Source organism: Stegostoma tigrinum, chromosome 11, assembly GCF_030684315.1.
Source record: "Stegostoma tigrinum isolate sSteTig4 chromosome 11, sSteTig4.hap1, whole genome shotgun sequence".
NCBI lineage: Eukaryota > Metazoa > Chordata > Chondrichthyes > Orectolobiformes > Stegostomatidae > Stegostoma > Stegostoma tigrinum.
Genome location: NC_081364.1, coordinates 54,235,991 through 54,253,924, shown reverse-complemented (window position 1 = coordinate 54,253,924; position 17,934 = coordinate 54,235,991). Strand labels below are relative to the sequence as shown.

The 17,934-nt window shown below is 41.0% G+C and overlaps 1 long non-coding RNA gene across 1 annotated transcript in view; it reads left to right on the top strand.

The window, feature by feature from the left end:
• Positions 1-14,234: 14,234 nt before the first annotated feature.
• Positions 14,235-17,934, top strand: part of LOC132210212 (uncharacterized) — a 39,311-nt gene continuing 35,611 nt past the window's right edge. The window contains exon 1 of the long non-coding RNA XR_009446446.1: positions 14,235-14,378. This is a non-coding gene — a long non-coding RNA (uncharacterized LOC132210212). The remainder of the gene's footprint in view (positions 14,379-17,934) is intronic.

Below are 17,934 nucleotides of genomic sequence, written 5' to 3'. Positions count from 1 at the left end.
CTCGCTGTGTGAAAACTTTTTTTTCTTCATGTCACCATTGCTTCTTTTGCTATTACTTTAAACTTGTGCCTACAGTCATTCTGTTGTTTTCTTTCCTTCCAGCCATGCTTTCACCTACTTTCTTATCATGTTTCTGTAATCCAGAAATTACTACTTTTGAAGTCCCTAAGTTCTGACTGCAGCACGACATGTTCCTTTCTGCCAGTGGTGTTGATAGCAATGTGGACCATGACTGTTGAACATTCACCTGCCTGTCTCAGCTGTTCAGTAACATCCTCGAACCTGGCACGAGGGAGGCAGAAACTCCTGGATGCTCCTCTGACCAACAAATGTCCTATCGCTGTTGCTCATCCAGCTTTCTTTCATGACTGCCTGTGCAAAAACCCTGACTCTGGATGGGTTTTGCGGATGGGCCATCACCTTTAACAGTATTCAGAACTGAATGCTGGCTGGAGATTGAGACCACTGTTGGGATTTATTGCTATTATCCTGGACTGTTAATCCAGAGGCCAAATTTTAAGGATGGGTCACCAGGCCCAAAACATTAGCAAACTGTGGAGCTGGATGAACACAGCAGGCCAAGCAGAATGTGCTCCTAAGATGCTGCTTGGCCTGCTGAGTTCATTCAGCTCCACACCTTTGTTATCTCGGATTCTCCAGTGTCTGCAGTTCCCATTATCTCCAAAACATCAACTTTGATTTTTTTCTTCACAGATGCTGCCTGAGCAACTGAGCTTTCTCAGCAACTTTGTTTTTACCCTGGTAACATTCTGGGGACCCAAATTTGAATTCTGCCATGACAGATGGTACAATCTAAATTCAATAAAAATATGGAATTAAAAGTCTAATAATGACCATAAAACCATCATTGATTGTCAGAAAAACCCAATGCTTTACTAATGTCTTATATAGGAGGTAACTGCTATCCTTACCTGGTCTGGCCTACATGTGACTCCAGACACACAACAATGTGGTTGACTCTTAACTGCCATCTGGGCACATAAGGATGAGTAATATAATGCTGCCCTGGCCAGTGATGCCCACACCCTGTGAATGAATAAAAAATACTCTTAAACTACCTGCCTGTTTCTTCTCAACTGCCTGGTGGGCCTGGCCCAGAAAATTAGGAGTCATAGATCAGCAGATGAAACAATAACCAAATGATGTGGTGTGTCAAGAAGGAAGATAGAATCTGTATAGCCAAGGTATTATTCCACAAAATAGCATGATAATGCAAAGAATAGGCTTTGCACAGTCAGAAATGAGAGTTCATATCCAGAGTGAGACACAGTGGGAGTGAGTATGTAGTTCAGGTAATTTGGAGACAGTGCAGAAATTTGGTGCAGAAAGGAAGAAATACTTTTTGCTTACTTTTTTTTGGTTCATAGTTTGTAAGGCTTTTTTTTAAACAGGGTAAGTGGAAGACTGGGATCAGAGACCCAGTAGAAAAGAATGACATTACAGGTAAACCATAAGTTAATTGCTCGGTGATAGCTACTAATTTGACTATATCATTGGTTACATTCAGATTGAAGGTAAATAAAGGAAATATGTTCAGGCTACAAACTAAAAGATGAATGTGCATTTTTTAAAGATTTAATTAAGAACCAAGTAATTAAAATAGAGATAACACGGTGTGGAGCTGGAGGAGCACAGCAGGCCAGGCAGCATCAAAGGAGCAGGAAAGTTGACATTTCGGGTCAGGACCCTTCTTCAGATTTCATAAGAACTGAGATGAGGGACACTTTCTTCAGCTAGAGGGCAGTTAACCTGTCAAACTCATTGCTACAGAGAGTTATGAAAGCCAGGTCATTTGAGTTTATTTAAGATATAGATAGATAGGTTCTTGATTTGTAAAAGGATCAAAGGTTATAGGGAAAAGGCAGGAGAATGGAGTTGGGATATATATCATCCATGATTGAATGGTGAAGCAGACTTGATGGGCCAAATGATCTAATTCTGCTCGTATATCTTATGGTCTTTAGTCAATCCAGGATTTCCCAGCTGTCAGAAAGAGATTATAGATGAAGATGAAATAGTAAAAGTGTACTTACAACAATGATATCAGGTGGATAACACAATTGAGTCAGACTGAATACAACAGGGTCAAGAGTAATCTGAAAATTCAAAGAAGAGAAGCAAAGACAGTGAGAACCGACAAGCAGCTAACATAAAAGTGAATCCAAATGTCTTCTTGGATAAATAAGGAGTAAGAAGAGGGTAGAAGTGAAATAGGGCTGCATGGGAACTAAAATGAGGATTAATGCATAGAGTTGGGAGAATGTCTAACTTACTAAATAAATACTTTGTACTTACGAAGGAACTAGATGCTGCACAAATCATGGTGAAAGAGAAGCTACTTTAGACACTTGACAAATTTAAAATTGATAAGGTATTAGATTTACTTAAAGTTGTACAGAGCCAGGATTGCACTGAATGCATCCAAGGACACTATGAAAAGTAAGAGTGAAAGCTTTGGAGAGAATATCCATAATTTTCTGGTCTTCCTTAGATTCCAGTTTGGTGCTTGACTATTACAGAATTATAAATCCTACACCCTTGTTCAAAATGAGTCTAAAGGTAAGCCCAGCAACCGCAAGTTCAACAAAATTAGAAATGAAATATGACCACTTGCACACATCAGTGGAGCTTCCTGTAAACATACAACAGGGGGACAAAAGAAACCTTGAAATAATTCACTTACATTGCATGCAAATACTCTTCCCTGCATAACAAACTTCTGTTTCAATTAACTTTACTCACTCCCAGTATACTGAACAGATTTGGTACAGAAACTTCTGGGGCAATTTAAGTAGAGATGAAGTTATGGTAGAACTAGACCTTTGAAGGAGATGATCTTGAGATAGCACACAGAGGAATGAAGCAAATGTAAAGTGGTATTCCTGTCGTGCAACAATGCAATTGCAATTCGATTCTTTTACTTCTGTACATCCTAATCATTTATTTGTTGAAAATTAGGCTGATTTGTGCTCAATTTATATGGAAGCATTGTGTTTCTGTTATGCCAGCATCAGATACAGTTATGACGTAATATGATTTATGTGGAAATTGTGCTGTAATATAAATGGGCTGTCATTTTGCTTAATCGTCTGAGCTTGCTTCCACTGTCCATTGTTGCTACTTCTTGGTGTTTTTGGTTTTACGTTGCTTCAATTAAATAAGAGGAAATATGAGAGGAAGTGTTATTTTCTTTGCGCATTTCCCACTGTGAAGGTCAAACATAGATGAACTGGCATGGATAACAATCCTAATTGGGAGCTTGTGTTTAACCTGTTCAGAGGCTCAGAAATGTAACTTAATGTACTTAACATAAAATTTGACACATTATTAATATTGATTGCATTTAACTGCTTATATTGGTTACAAATGTGAAGTATTACAATTTGATACAACAAGCAAAGGCAGGACTTTTCCAGTTAAAAATAGGATCCTGGGTAGTATTTTTGAACAAGAGATGTAAGGCTTCAGGGACGTAGTTCTTTGAACATTGAGTTTCAGGTAGACAGGATGGTTAAGAAGATGTTTAAGATGCTTGCCTTCTTAGGCACTCCATTGAGAACAGGAATTGGAATGTCATGTTGTGATTATACTGGACACTGGTGAGGCCACTTTTGGAGTACTGTGTACAGTTCTGGTTGCCCTGCTTTAGGAAGGATATTATTAAATTGGAGAGGCTTCACAAAAGATTTACCAAGATGTTGCTGGGACTGGAGAGCTTGAGTTATGAGGAGAGGCTGGATAGGCTAGGACTTCTTTCACTGGAACATAGGAGGTTGAGGAGAAACCTTATTGAGGTTTTTAAAATCATCAGGGACATAGATAAGGTAAATAGCGAAAGTTTTTCTTAGGGTTAGGGAGTTTGAAATGAGAGGCCGTATTTTTAAGGTGAGAGAAGAAAATTTTAAAATGAATGTGAGAAGCAAAGTTTTCACACACGGGGTGGTTTGTATCTGGAATGAACTACCAGAGGAAGTGATAAATGCAGGTACAGTTACATCATTTAAAATAGGGATATGGGCGAAAATCAGGCAAGTAGGGCCAGTTTAGTTTAGGAAACTTGGTCGGCATGGACTAGTTGGATCATAGGGTCTGCTTCTGTGCTGTATGACCCTATGACTCTATTGAATTCAAAAATATTTGGGAAACATGTCTTTTTTACGATGAATGCTAAACTATTTAGCATATGCTTTTAGTGATTCTATCTAGTGCATCATTCCCATCTACCTCCTCCACTTCCACCTATTTTAATGAAGCAGATGTCAGTGAAATCAATAAAGTTTCAAGGTTGCGGGAGTGTACAGGCTGGCAGGAAGGTGGTTTGAAGTGCATCTACTTCAATGCCAGGAGCACCCGGAATAAGGTGGGTGAACTTGCAGCATGGGTTGGTACCTGGGATTTTGATGTTGTGGCCATTTCGGAGACATGGATAGAGCAGGGACAGGAATGGTTGTTGCAGGTTACGGCGTTTAGATGTTTTAGTAAGATCAGGGAAGGTGGTAAAAGAGGGGGAGGTGTGACACTGTTAGTCAAGGGCTGTGTTACAGTGGCAGAAAGGACGTTTGATGAGGACTCGTCCACTGAGATAGTATGGGCTGAGGTTAGAAATAGGAAAGGAGAGGTCACCCTGCTGGGAGTTTTCTATAGGCCTCCAAAAAGTTCCAGAGATGTAGAGGAAATGATTGCAAAGATGATTCTGGATAGGAGCAAAAGTAACAGCATAGTTATTATGGGGGCTTTAACTTTCCAAATATTGACTGGAAAAGCTATAGTTCGAGTACTTTAGATGGGTCAGTTTTTGTCCAATGTCGCAGGAGGGTTTCCTGACACGGTATGTAGATAGGCCAACAAGAGGCGAGGCCACATTGGATTTGGTACTGGGTAATGAACAGGCCAGGTATTAGATTTGGAGATAGGTGAGCACTTTGGTGAAAGTGCCCACAATTCGATTACGTGTACTTTAGCGATGGAAAGGGATAGGTATATACTGCAGGGCAAGAGTTATACCTGGGGGAAAAGCAATTATGAGACAATTATGCAGGATTTAGGATGCATAGGATGAGGAAGGAAACTGCAGGGGCAGGGCACAATTGAAATGTGGAGCTTGTTCAAGGAACAGCAACTGCATGTCCTTAATAAATATGTACCTGTCATGCAGGGAGGAAGTGGTCAAGCAAGGGAACCATGGTTTTCTAAAGAAGTTTAATCTCTTGTCAAGAGGAAGAAGGAGGCTTTTCTACAGATGAGGTGTGAGTCTCAGTTCGGGTGCTTGAGAGTTATAAATTAGCCAGGAAGGACCTAAAGAGAGAGCTAAGAAGAGCCAGGAGGGGACATGAGAAGTCTTTAGCAGGTATGATCAAGGAAAACCCTAAAGCTTTCTATAGGTATGTCAGGAATAAAAGATTGACTAGAGTAAGATTGGGGCCAGTCAAGGACACTAGTGGGAAGTTGTGCGCAGAGTCCAAAGAGATAAGAGAGGCGCTGAATGAATATTTTTATCAGTATTCACACAGGAAAAAGATAATGTTGTCGAGGAGAATACTGAAATACAGGCTATTAGACTATATGGGATTGAGGTTCATATGGAGGTGGTGTTAGCAATTCTGGAAAGGGTGAAAATAGATAAGTCCCCTGGGCCGGATAGAATTTATCCTAGGATTCTCTGGCGATGCTAGGGAGGAGATTGCAGAGCCTTTGACTTTGATCTTTATGTCACCATTGTCTACAGGAATAGTGCCAGAAGACTGGAAGATAGCAATTGTTGTCCCCTTGCTCAAGAAGGGGAGTAGAGACAACCCTGGTAATTATGGACCAGAGAGCCTTACTTTGGTTGTGGGTAAAGTGTTGGAAAGGATTATAAGAGCTAGGATTTATAATCATTTAGAAAGGTATAATTTGATTAGGGATAGTCAACACAGTTTTGTGAAGGGTAGGTCGTGCCTCACAAACCTTATTGAGTTCTTTGAGAAGGTGACCATACAGGTGGATGAGGGTAAAGTGGTTGATGTGGTGTATATGGATTTCAGTAAAGCGTTTGATAAGGTTCCCCACGGTAGGCTATTGCAGAAAATACAGAGGCATGAGATTGAGGATGATTTAGTGGTTTGGATCAGAAATTGGCTAGCTATAGGAAGAGAGAGGGTGGTGGTTGATGGGAAATGTTCATCTTGGAGTTCAGTTACTAGTGGTGTACTGTAAGGATCTGTTCTGGGGCCACTGCTGTTTGTCATTTTTATAAATGACCTGGATGAGCGTGCAGAAGGATCGGTTAGTAAATTTGCGGATGACGCTAAAGTCAGTGGAGTTGTGGATAGTGCAGAAGGATGTTGCAGGTTACAGAGGGACATAGATAAGCTGCAGAGATGGGCTGAGAGGTGGCAAATGAAGTTTAAGGCAGAAAAGTGCGAGATGATTCACTTTGGAAGGAGTAACAGGAATACAGAGTACTGGGCTAATGGTAAGATTCTTGGTAGTGTGGATGAGCAGAGAGATCTCAGTGTCCATGTGCATAGATCCCTGAAAGTTGGCCCCCAGATTTATAGGGCTGTTAGGAAGGCATACAGTGTGTTAGGTTTTATTGGAAAAGGGATTGAGTTTTGGAGCTATGAAGTCATGTAGCAGCTGTACAAACTCTGGTGTGGCCGCACTTGGAGTACTGCGTACAGTTCTGGGCGCTGCATTATAGGAAGGATGTGGAAACATTGGAAAGAGTGCAGCGGAGATTTACCAGGATTGTGCCTGGTATGGAGGGACGGTCTTATGAGCAAAGGCTGAGGGACTTGAGGCTGTTTTCGTTAAAGAGAGGAAGGTTAAGAGGTGACTTAATAGAGACATACAAGATGATCAGAGGATTAGATAGGGTGGACAGTGAGAGCCCTTTTCCTCAGATGGCGATGGCTAGCACGAGGGGACATAGCTTTAAATCGAGGGGTGATAGATATCGGACAGATGTCAGAGGTAGGTTCTTTACTCAGAGAGTAGTAAGGGTGTGGAATGCCCTGCCTGCAACGGTAGTAGACTCGCCTACTTTAAGGACATTTAAATGATCATTGGATAAACACATGGATGATAATGGAATAGTGTAGGTAGATGGGCTTCAGATTGGTTTCACTGGTCAGCGCAACATCAAGGGCCGAAGTGCCTGTACTGTGCTGTAATGTTTTATGTTCTATTTTCCGCTTTGGATATTCAACTGCTGACTCAAAGAAAATACAGGTGTGCTCCCAGTGTTTTACTTTCATGCATCATGGACAAAAGGGAGAGGTGTATTCAAGTATATTTTCTGTCCTCTTTTTCTGCCCATAAAAGAGTGAGCTTTAAAAATTCATGTTCTTATTTTCTTTACTCTATTAAAATATAGGCATGGGTGTATTTCCCACTGTGAAGTTCAAACATGTCCCACAGCAAACTCTTTATGGTTGAAACTGAGTAGGGTTTATGACTGCATTTGAAACCTGGGGAAATGGTTCAGGTTTAACGCAGGACACGTGGAATTAAGGAAGAATGGGGGAGGGAAAAGTTTAGAAGTTATAAATTCCAAATTACTTAAAATCCAAGATTCAGAATTAGTTCACAGAAATCATTCAGTCCACTACGTTGATAGACTTAAGCTGGGAATTGGTTGGTACCATCGGCAAAATACAGGATACTTTCTAAAATTAGGCTTTAGAGAGAGATCCATAGTTTGGCATTAGATAAGCCTGGAGCTGCTTAATCTTGTGATACAAGCAGACTGATGAAAAAAAAGTCAAACATTGTACAACTAAATATGATTCAAATAAAGCAGCAGTTTTAGTCATGCAACATGTGCCTCTGGTTGAGCCACTCAGCTAACAAGCTGAATTTTGATGTCTAGGCAAAAACCTATTGTGTTTTCTTGCAGACAACTGGAGTCATTAGCATTAAGTCAAGCTTAGTTTCTTGTTTATCAAGAGAGACTGCGGTGTACATCTCTCACTATTTTTGTGCATTGTATTAGCTGCAATATCTGTAAAACTCAAAGAGTGTGACTTTCCAGGAGGATAAGTTGCATTCCTTGGTGACCACTGAGCGGAAATTCCCAGGTACTGTTTTCAACTTGTATCTTGTGATCACGGGGCATTCATGTTGGTCTAGCAGTGTGTTAATTTTGAAAGAAAAGTTAAGCAAGGGAATTGTAATAAGTGAGGAAACCCAACAGAAAAGGAACATTGATAATAAAATGTGAGGCTGGATGAACACAGCAGGCCCAGCAGCATCTCAGTAGCATAAAAGCTGACGTTTCGGTTCTAGACCCTTCATCAGAGAGGGGGATGGGGTGAGGGTTCTGGAATAAATAGGGAGAGAGGGGGAGGCGGACCGAAGATGGAGAGAAAAGAAGATAGGTGGAGAGGAGAGTATAGGTGGGGAGAAAAGGAAGATTGTTTATTGCTGAAATAGAGCCACTAATTCTGCCATACAGAGGCTATTCTCAGCCTGAGTCAGAACATTCTGTAGACCCATCCCTGGGTCTGCTTTTTTGATATTTACAAGCAAAGCCCATTATAGGCAACGTGAACTTAAAAAGTGGAGTGGAAGTTAGGGAGAGCAACAAAGGGCTAAATAAAAATGGAGTTGAAGGGTGAACAAAGGTCCTGTATATTCCACAGTGCCTACCTCTCTCTAAAAGCATTCAGAGCATTAATGGAAAACACATGCTCCCACCCTAAGGACACAATGGCACAAAGATATCCACAGAAGAGTGGCAGACAGCCAGCAGATATTGGGTCTGCTTTTTTTTAAATTATGCACAACTGAACGACTTCCCCGCTGCCAAAATCACCGCGACATTTTTTAAACCACTAACCACCATGAATAAAACACCCATGTAGCCAATTAAATATTTACATGCATAGTCCATTAAGGGCAATTCAAATCATCAAAAGTGAGGGGGAAATGGGGAGAGAGCACCGGCTCTTGAGCTTATAGTGGGTGGAGTTTCCGGTCTGCAGGATGTCAGTGGTGGTATCTCTGTTGAAAGAAATGCTTCTGTGGAGGGTTCTCGTTGAGAGATGTGATCAGTGTGCTTTGTTGCAGTCTTCTGCCCAGTTTAAGCCATGTATAATACTGGTCTTTTTTTTAAGGTTAATTCCTGGAATCCATGGAGAGCCATCACTGAAGTTTCTTAAGCGGACCGTATCTCCCATTTTCAAATTTCTGTCTACTTTGTCCATTGTGGCCTCTTTTCTGGGCTTTTTGTTCTAATTCAACCTTGCTGCCCAAGTTTGGGAAAGTAAGGCTAGGACTAGTCTGAAGATGTCAGTCCATCAGTAATTCTGCTGGGGCTGGTCCCATCATCATATGTGATGTTCTCCTATAGTTGAAATCTAAGCTAAATTTCCAAAGAACCTTTGCTTTGCTTTGCTTTGTCATGCTACTTTTGAATATTTGGACCGCCCACTCAGCCAGACGACTTGAGACAGTAAGGACATAAAATTTAGGAGCAGAAATAAGCCATTTGGTCCAGCAATCTGCTCCACCATTCAATCTTGGCTGATATGTTTCTCAACCCCATTCTTCTGCCTTTTCCCCATAACTCTTGATACCCATCCTAATCAGTAACCTTTTTATCTCTTAAATACACTTAATAACTGGTGAGTAGTAGCACACAACTCAAGGCATCCGCATTGACTATACGTCTCCCTGGACAACAGTGCCCAGCGTCAGAACCAAGCCCATGTGACTGGCACAGTCACCTTGATGAGACCCAGCAAAGGGTCAGTGAAACTTTTTCACTGCAACTACTGTGACCAATCCTTCTTCCTCGATCTAAGCAGACTTCCTTTCCGCCTCTGCCAAGATTTGTGATGCATACACCATTGGATGCTCTGTCTTATTGTCACAGCAGTGCAATAATACCACCCCTGTCCCATAGGGGGAGGTGTCACAGGTTACAGTGACACTCGTCTTGGGGATTACAATGAGCTAATATATTTGTCGACAGTGGTACTCGTCTTGACATTTGCAAAGGGTTTCCTCTAGTAGCATTCACCATGACCGTTTCTGATTTTGTCTTCAGCAGGGCATGGGATATCTGCAGGGCCACCAAGTTCAGTATATGCTTCCCACAGTAATTTATTTATAGCCTTCAACTTCTCTTTGACAATGTGTAACCCGTCCTTGTCCACCTTGTACCTGAGGCATGTTACCTCGTTTACCTAGAACATATGTTTTTCCTTTTTTAGATGGATATTAGCCACAGAAAAATGTGCAAAACCTCTCTCCAAATGCTCCTTTTGCAGTAGTTCCTGAAATTAAAACATCAGGTTAGACTGCCGCCTCAGAGGATGTTCTCCATTACCTTTTGAAAGATGGTGGAAGGTGAAGACACTCCAAAGGCAAGCAAGTGTACTCATACAGTCCTTAGTGACTATTTAAAGGGATGTACTTCCCAACACCTCGAGTTCCAGTTGGAGGTAGGTGTGACTCATATCCAATTTGGGATATATGTGACTGTCGCCAGCCAGCTGTGCATACAAGTCTTCTATGCATGGCATTGGGAATCTAACTAAGTGGGAAGCTCTGTTGACCGTCAGTTTAAAATTCCCACACAGGCACAGTTGTAAAATTGGGACCACTGGTGTGACCATTCAGCAAATTACACCGGGTGCATGATGGCAGGTTCGTCTAGAAGTTCCAATTCAGCCTCTATGGCATGGGTGACATAGGAAACCTTGATTATATTTAGGTCAGGCCTTTGGGGCTACATAGATCTTGGCCCTGGTGCCTTTTATCCTCCAGAAACCCTCTTGGAACACTTTAGGATAGTTTACAATGACTTCACACGGATTGCCAGTACCCATTTTAATGGCCTGTTGCCAATTATGAACACACCCATGATTTTAGCCAGCCCATTCCCAAAAGTTTGGGGCCTGGCCCTTGTACCACCAGTAAGGGGAGTTGGACTGTCTGTTGCCCATACATAGTTAGGGTTACAGTGTTCTTAATAATACTTAAGGGCTCCCCAGTATACGTGGGCAATCTGTTCAAGGCTGTTGTTATGTACCTTCCTAGAATGTGGGTATTGAACCTGAGCCTCCTGGTTCAGAAGTAGGATGAGTTTTTATTTAATTTAGTTACGAACCACCACAATAAAGTAGCCATGCATCCATGGGCACTGCAAACCATCAAAAGTGAAGGGGATGTAGGGAGAGCAGGAAGGCTGTGAATCAAAATGCAGCTGGAAGGGGAAATAAAGCACTGTATCCCTGATGGTACATGGATCTGATTTTTTTTTGTATACCCAGAAGTCCTATCACACTCAACTGAACAACTTTCCCACTGCCTAAATCGCCATGACTTTTTTTTGGTTTTTATTTTGTTTTCCTTTCGAAATACGAACCACCACTATTAAAACACATATGTAGCCAATTAGATATTTAAAAGCACAGCCCATTCTGGAAAATGCAAACATCAAAAACGAAGGGGAGGGGGTTGGTGTTGGTAGGAAGAGCTGCAAGGGGCTGAATCAAAATGGTGAAAATAACGTGTTGGATCCCCGCGGTGCTTGGGTTTTTTTCTCGTTCCATAAGATCCCTAACTGTCTGCTTTTTAAAAAATTTTTCTCAATGTGCTGAAGACCTGTCACACACAGTTAACTTTCCTACCACCAGAATCACCAGGGCGTTTTTGTTTGTAACTAATACCAACCACCAGTAACCACCCAGGCAGCTATTTAAATGTTTACATTCAAAACCATTGTGGGCATTTAACAAACCATCAAAAGTGTGAGGGACGTAGGCAGAGAGGGAAGGAGCTAAATCAAAATGGAGTTTGAGGGGGAAATAACACACTGTAGTAATTATTCCCTGTGGTGCATGGGTCTGCTTTATTCTTTTTTGTTTGTTTTCTTTATATGTTGCAAATGCTAATATGCAAATTGAGTGATTTTTCCAACACCAAACTTACTGTGCTTTTTTTCCCTTCTAACTACCATTAGTCATCACCCGTGTAGCTAATCAAATAATTACAAACAACACCCCTATAGGATGGGAGAGATAGTAGGAACTGCAGCTTCTGGAGAATCTGAGATAACAAGGTGTAGAGCTGAAATGGTTCTGAAGAAGAGTCTAGGCCTGAAACATCAGCCTTCCTGCTCCTCTGATGCTGCTTGGCCTGCTGGGTTCATCCAGCTCTACACCTTACGGATGTGTCTGCTTTATATAGGGTTCGAGTGATGAGGTCTGGCTGGACAAGCTTTTCCTGATTACCAATGTAACTTTTAGTCAGTGAGCTCAATGGGGTGATTAATTAATGATTTCCCATGGGCCTAAAATGAGTTATCACTAAAATATAGATAGATTTTAAAAGTAGGATATCTCTTCCCTTCTCCCCACCCCGTGCCTTTCAAGTGTAGTTTCACATTTTCATGGACCCAAAATACCAATAGCTCTCTGATCCTAGATAAAATATTTGATGATATGGGTAACATGGAGAATCACTGCAGAGTTTGTCCATTCCTTCAATCAATAAAAATTCACTTGATAATAGAAAACATTGAGTAACTCAAATAAGCAGGAGTTCTGACTGATTTTCCAACAAATTAATCTGGTGAGTTGAATTTGCTGTGGTGTACCCTGAGGGTGAGATCAGTTAACACAGACTTGGCACAAAAATGAAACCACCTCGGTCAGTATACCTCAATAGTTATGATGTGATGCTCGAAGGTTAAACTGCTTAATGGAATTAATATCCTATTTTATTAAAGCAAATTGGAATTGGACAACCTTTTGCATCTCCAGAACATTATAGATCAAGTTGACTTATCTGAAATGGCTGCTATTTTGAACAGCTCATAAGCTAATTTATTCCAGTGCCCCACAAAATCAGGGCATGACATTTAGATCCTTTGAAGGTAAACCTGAGTCCAATTGCTAAACTAATCGGAATCTTCAATCTTAGTTTGTCATTCTTACCCTAGTTTTGTTTAGATTCTTGCAGAGTTTTGTATCAAAAATTAGATCAGTCAAGATTCATAAACTTGAGATTCTCTTAATATGGGAGTGTTTTACTATTCCACATTTCTACAATCTGACCCCAGGTAAGAGTGCACAAGTTATTATAATTCAGATGAGATACCTCACAAAGTGTAGCTCCTGGCTGAGGGGGCAAGAACAGACTCCCCTTCTCCAATTACCCTCATCTGCAATTAGTCACAACAAGGTTAATTTCCAAAAGAAATCTCTTCCACGTGCGTACTTGCCTGTCAGATCAAATGAATTTATGTTTTAAAGCAGATAATTTAATCAGGCTTTCCAAAATTAGCAAAAGAATGGGTCTATTGGTTAATAAACATAAGAAGAAATCATCGCGCAACACATATTAAGTGAGAAGTGGGTCCCACAAAGATAAAAGTTGAAAGATGAATGGATCAGACAGGATAAGTCATTTGTGAAGAGCAGACTGTGGAACATTCATGATTGACAAGTCGTTAATGGGATTCTTGGTATTGCAGGTTAGTTGAAATTCTTCTTGTCTTTTGGAAGAGTGAAAGAACCATTTACCTGCAATGCAGTGGTGACTGTGGGTAGTTCTTTGACTGTGACCTTCACAGCACATTATTGCTTTAACTTATGAGTATCTCAGCCCAATGACACACATAAGCACTTTGACTGATTAGCACACCTTCTTCCACTAGCACATACACAAAATGGTTTGAACAAGCTTTTAACCACTACTCTTGTATTTTACTGTAAGGGGAATAGACAAAATGTATCTCTCACCTACTTCTTGTCTTCTTTCCCATAAAGTTTGCACTGAAATAACTGCTAGAAGATATTATAAAGCCCATCCCTTTGAAGCTTTCTTAACATCTCAGCAGGAATGATATTCCAGAGTGTCTCTCTTTCCAGATGGCCACTGAGTTTACATCTGCGGTCATTTGTTTGGCTGCATTTAAAAAAAAACTTGTTGGAATTCAAAGTTCGTTATGTCTGTAGGTGGTCTGGGAGTATGATTTCTGGTCATGATAATGTGACTGCTGGAAGCCATTTATGTCTCTGTCCTGAGTCATTGCTTCTTTTCCATTTTAAGCAGTGAAGGGTTAAACTGATCTTCTAAGCTTTTTATCTAGGTTTATAAATGTGAAAAGCTGCCTTGAAGGTGTTTGAAGTATAATGCCACTCTGTTATTAATGCTTCCTAGGAAGTATTCTCACACTCTAATGCCTTGTTTAATAACATTCCTTAGTTTCAATTCAAGCAAGGAGAGAGGCAAAAAGCCCAAGTCATGCTGAATAGAGCTTTCCTCATTGAATCCAAAAATATGTGAAGAGTTTTTTCCATTTAAGCGTGGAACAAAAGTACAGGCCACAGACAAATAACAGCAAAACAAAAGAGATAAAGGTAAGTGCCAATCTCCATAGCAACTCTCTGTGTGCGACCTCTTTTTTCCAGTGGGTTATGTGTTGCCAGCAATCACAGGAATTTTGGACAATTATTTACACTGCGTGTGACGGATATTTGCCCTCACTGAAATAGGATTTATGGTATAAAAGGAAATCAATGTCAAGGTTATTCAGATTTTCGGGGTTTTTTTTATTTTCTGGGGCTGGGCAATTGAGGGAGGTAAGGAGGGAATGCAATCTTGTCAATGGGCAATCAGCACCGTTCAGCAATCTTCCTTATACTCTTTGAAAGAGGCATAATTATATTGGTGCTCCATACATTTACAGTGAACTTAATGGAGAGGTCAACAGATCAGCAAGTCTTAAAATAAGGGAAGCCAATACTGAAAGTAAGAAGGATTTTATCCTTTTGCACATGTTATCAACATCAAGCTCATACTAATAAGCGTAGCCCTGATGTAATCCAGGATAAAGAACATTTCACAAAATCTCTAGAATATGCTGCAAGCTCATAATAACACACAACTGAGGTGTTTACATTTTCTACACCAACACTGAACACTGAGTGGCAATTTAATGTTAATTCAGGCAGAATTATGTGTCTTTTCTCTATCCCTCCCCCTGCCAGCCAGAAGCATTTCTTCATAATCCAGCCTTCCTGAGAATGTTTAATGACTGGAAACAGTGAAAATGTAATAACAAAAATCATATTGCATCAACACTAATGAGAACACCTAAGGGTATCTGAATAGAATCTCTGAAATACCAGACTGCTGCGGTCACCCTATTTAAAAATAACAGGAGAAGTGTAGAGGTAGTTTTGGAGTTGGGGTATCTCTAGTAGGAGCAGGTAATTAATTTTAGATTACATTTCGTAACTGACTGGTCAGATTGCTGGTTTGTAACCATATGTTGCATTTCATAAGGAATGGATGCGGATTTAAGTTCTAATAGTACGCTAGGTTCATAATTACTCTAATATACTCACTGCCTCTGAAAGAGTAATTTACAATTTTTTGAATATGAAATATTTTTCATTTAATGAAAATGACAGTATTAAAATAATAATTATTTTTTAGAACTCTGATTTTTTTAGTTTCTACTGTATTTCACGTGAATGTCTCAAGCACTAGATATAAAATTAAAATTGAAACTGGTTTGCTGTCTATGAGAATACTTCAGTTCGAATGGTTGGCTACCATGATTAGTATCATCACTGTTGTTACATGCTTGGAGATCAGTTCAATTTTGTGTTGGATGTCAAACACAAGGGAGGGAGGAAATCCATACCGTGGAAAATGCTAAGTCCTTGGGAGTGGCTTCATTGAGGCTACCTATTACTGTTGCTTTGCCACTATCTGCAAAATCCGACAATTTCTAACATCCAACCAAAGTCCCAACAAGACTAAACTTTAGAAGGGAGTGTTGATAAAAATAATGTGTGACAACTCATGTTGATCATTGAGGAAAGTAAAAAGCAAAACTGGTGGCAACATTTAGACAATAAAATCGATGAAAGTTAACAAGTTTAAAAAGCTAATTTGCCTGTTGAAAAACTTGGAAGAGCTTAATTCACTGTCCTCCAGTGCAGATATCTTTCAGCACGTATCTGAATACATCGAGTTGTAATTGGCATCCTGGCACATCATCAGTGTTAAATCCAACTATTTTTAATCCTGATGTATTATCTTGGTAAAATGTGCCACTGACTGCTCTCATGTTGCATTTTGTGTATCATTAGGCATTACAGTTCTATCAACAGAAAGGTTTCACATTCACATGTAAGATCACTCACTGCAAAAAATTGGATGAGTCACTGGTTGTTTTCCAGAAAATGTTGATTGATATACACTGTTCAAGGGAAAATAAACTACCAAGTGTGTTTCCAAATCACAATTCTGTCGTTTTTATACCTTGAGATAGGGCCATTACGCTGTGTTTTCTGAATTCTAATGTGAATTAGGTTCCACTAACTTGCTTTAGTTAAGCCACTGTATTAAAGCATTTCGCATTGTGCTGAGCAATGAAATGCCAAATACTTGGCGTTTCATTAATTGTGTTAGTTCTTGAACAAAATGAGCAGATCTAATCATAGGAAGAAAGTTTCAAAAATGAAAAATCCACTTAGTGAAGAAAATTCCCATCCAGCCTAAAAACAGGATGGGTGGACAGCTTTAGATTTATAAGTAAAGTGTCGTCATGGAAAGCATCTCAGTGTATCTCCTACTCAGGCTTCTTCCATTCTAGGATATCAGTGGCTTGAAGTTCTAAAACTCAGTCAGTAAAAATGTGGCTTTTGTTTCCATTTGGAATTTAAAGTGGTTAGTCTGCTGCAGTCAAGCAATATCTGAAATCAGAGCCAAAAGACCTGACTGATCTCAACATAGAATTACATCAGAGGTTGAAAGCAACAATGCAGCTTTTCCACAATAGACAATCTGCAGGATGAAACAACAATGTGTATTTGTACTTGGTGATAGACCTAATTTGGCAATCCATGTAAGGTAACGAGCCTAAGAGAAAAACGGGTCTGTTATGTGATAGTGTACCTTACACTGGAATGTGCAGTGGAATAATCTAATGGGAATAGTGTGATTCCAATTACAGGTATGATTGCAATGTGTGGTTTCAACAGATAGCTGGGTATTTCTGATTCTTTCATCTCTGCCTATCCTCAAACCAAAGTCAAACCTAGAATAAAGTCATCCCAGATGTCCAAGTTCTTCAAGGACCGCAACATTCCCCCCACAGTGGTCGAGAACGCCCTTGACCGCGTCTCCCGCATTTCCCGCAACACATCCCTCACACCCCGCCCCCGCCACAACCGCCCAAAGAGGATCCCCCTCGTTCTCACACACCACCCCACCAACCTCCGGATACAACGCATCATCCTCCGACACTTGCGCCATCTACAATCCGACCCCACCACCCAAGACATTTTTCCATCCCCACCCCTGTCTGCTTTCTGGAGAGACCACTCTCTCCGTGACTCCCTTGTTCGCTCCACACTGCCCTCCAACCCCACCACACCCGGCACCTTCCCCTGCAACCGCAGGAAATGCTACACTTGCCTCCACACCTCCTCCCTCACCCCTATCCCAGGCCCCAAGATGACTTTCCACATTAAGCAGAGGTTCACCTGCACATCTGCCAATGTGGTATACTGCACCCACTGTACCCGGTGTGGCTTCCTCTACATTGGGGAAACCAAGCAGAGGCTTGGGGACCGCTTTGCAGAACACCTCCGCTCGGTTCGCAATAAACAACTGCACCTCCCAGTCGCAAACCATTTCAACTCCCCCTCCGATTCTTTAGATGACATGTCCATCATGGGCCTCCTGCAGTGCCACAATGATGCCACCCGAAGGTTGCAGGAACAGCAACTCCTATTCCGCTTGGGAACCCTGCAACCCAATGGTATCAATGTGGACTTCAACAGCTTCAAAATCTCCCCTTCCCCCACCGCATCCCAAAACCAGCCCAGCTCGTCCCCTCCCCCCACTGCACCACACAACCAGCCCAGCTCTTCCCCTCCACCCACTGCATCCCAAAAC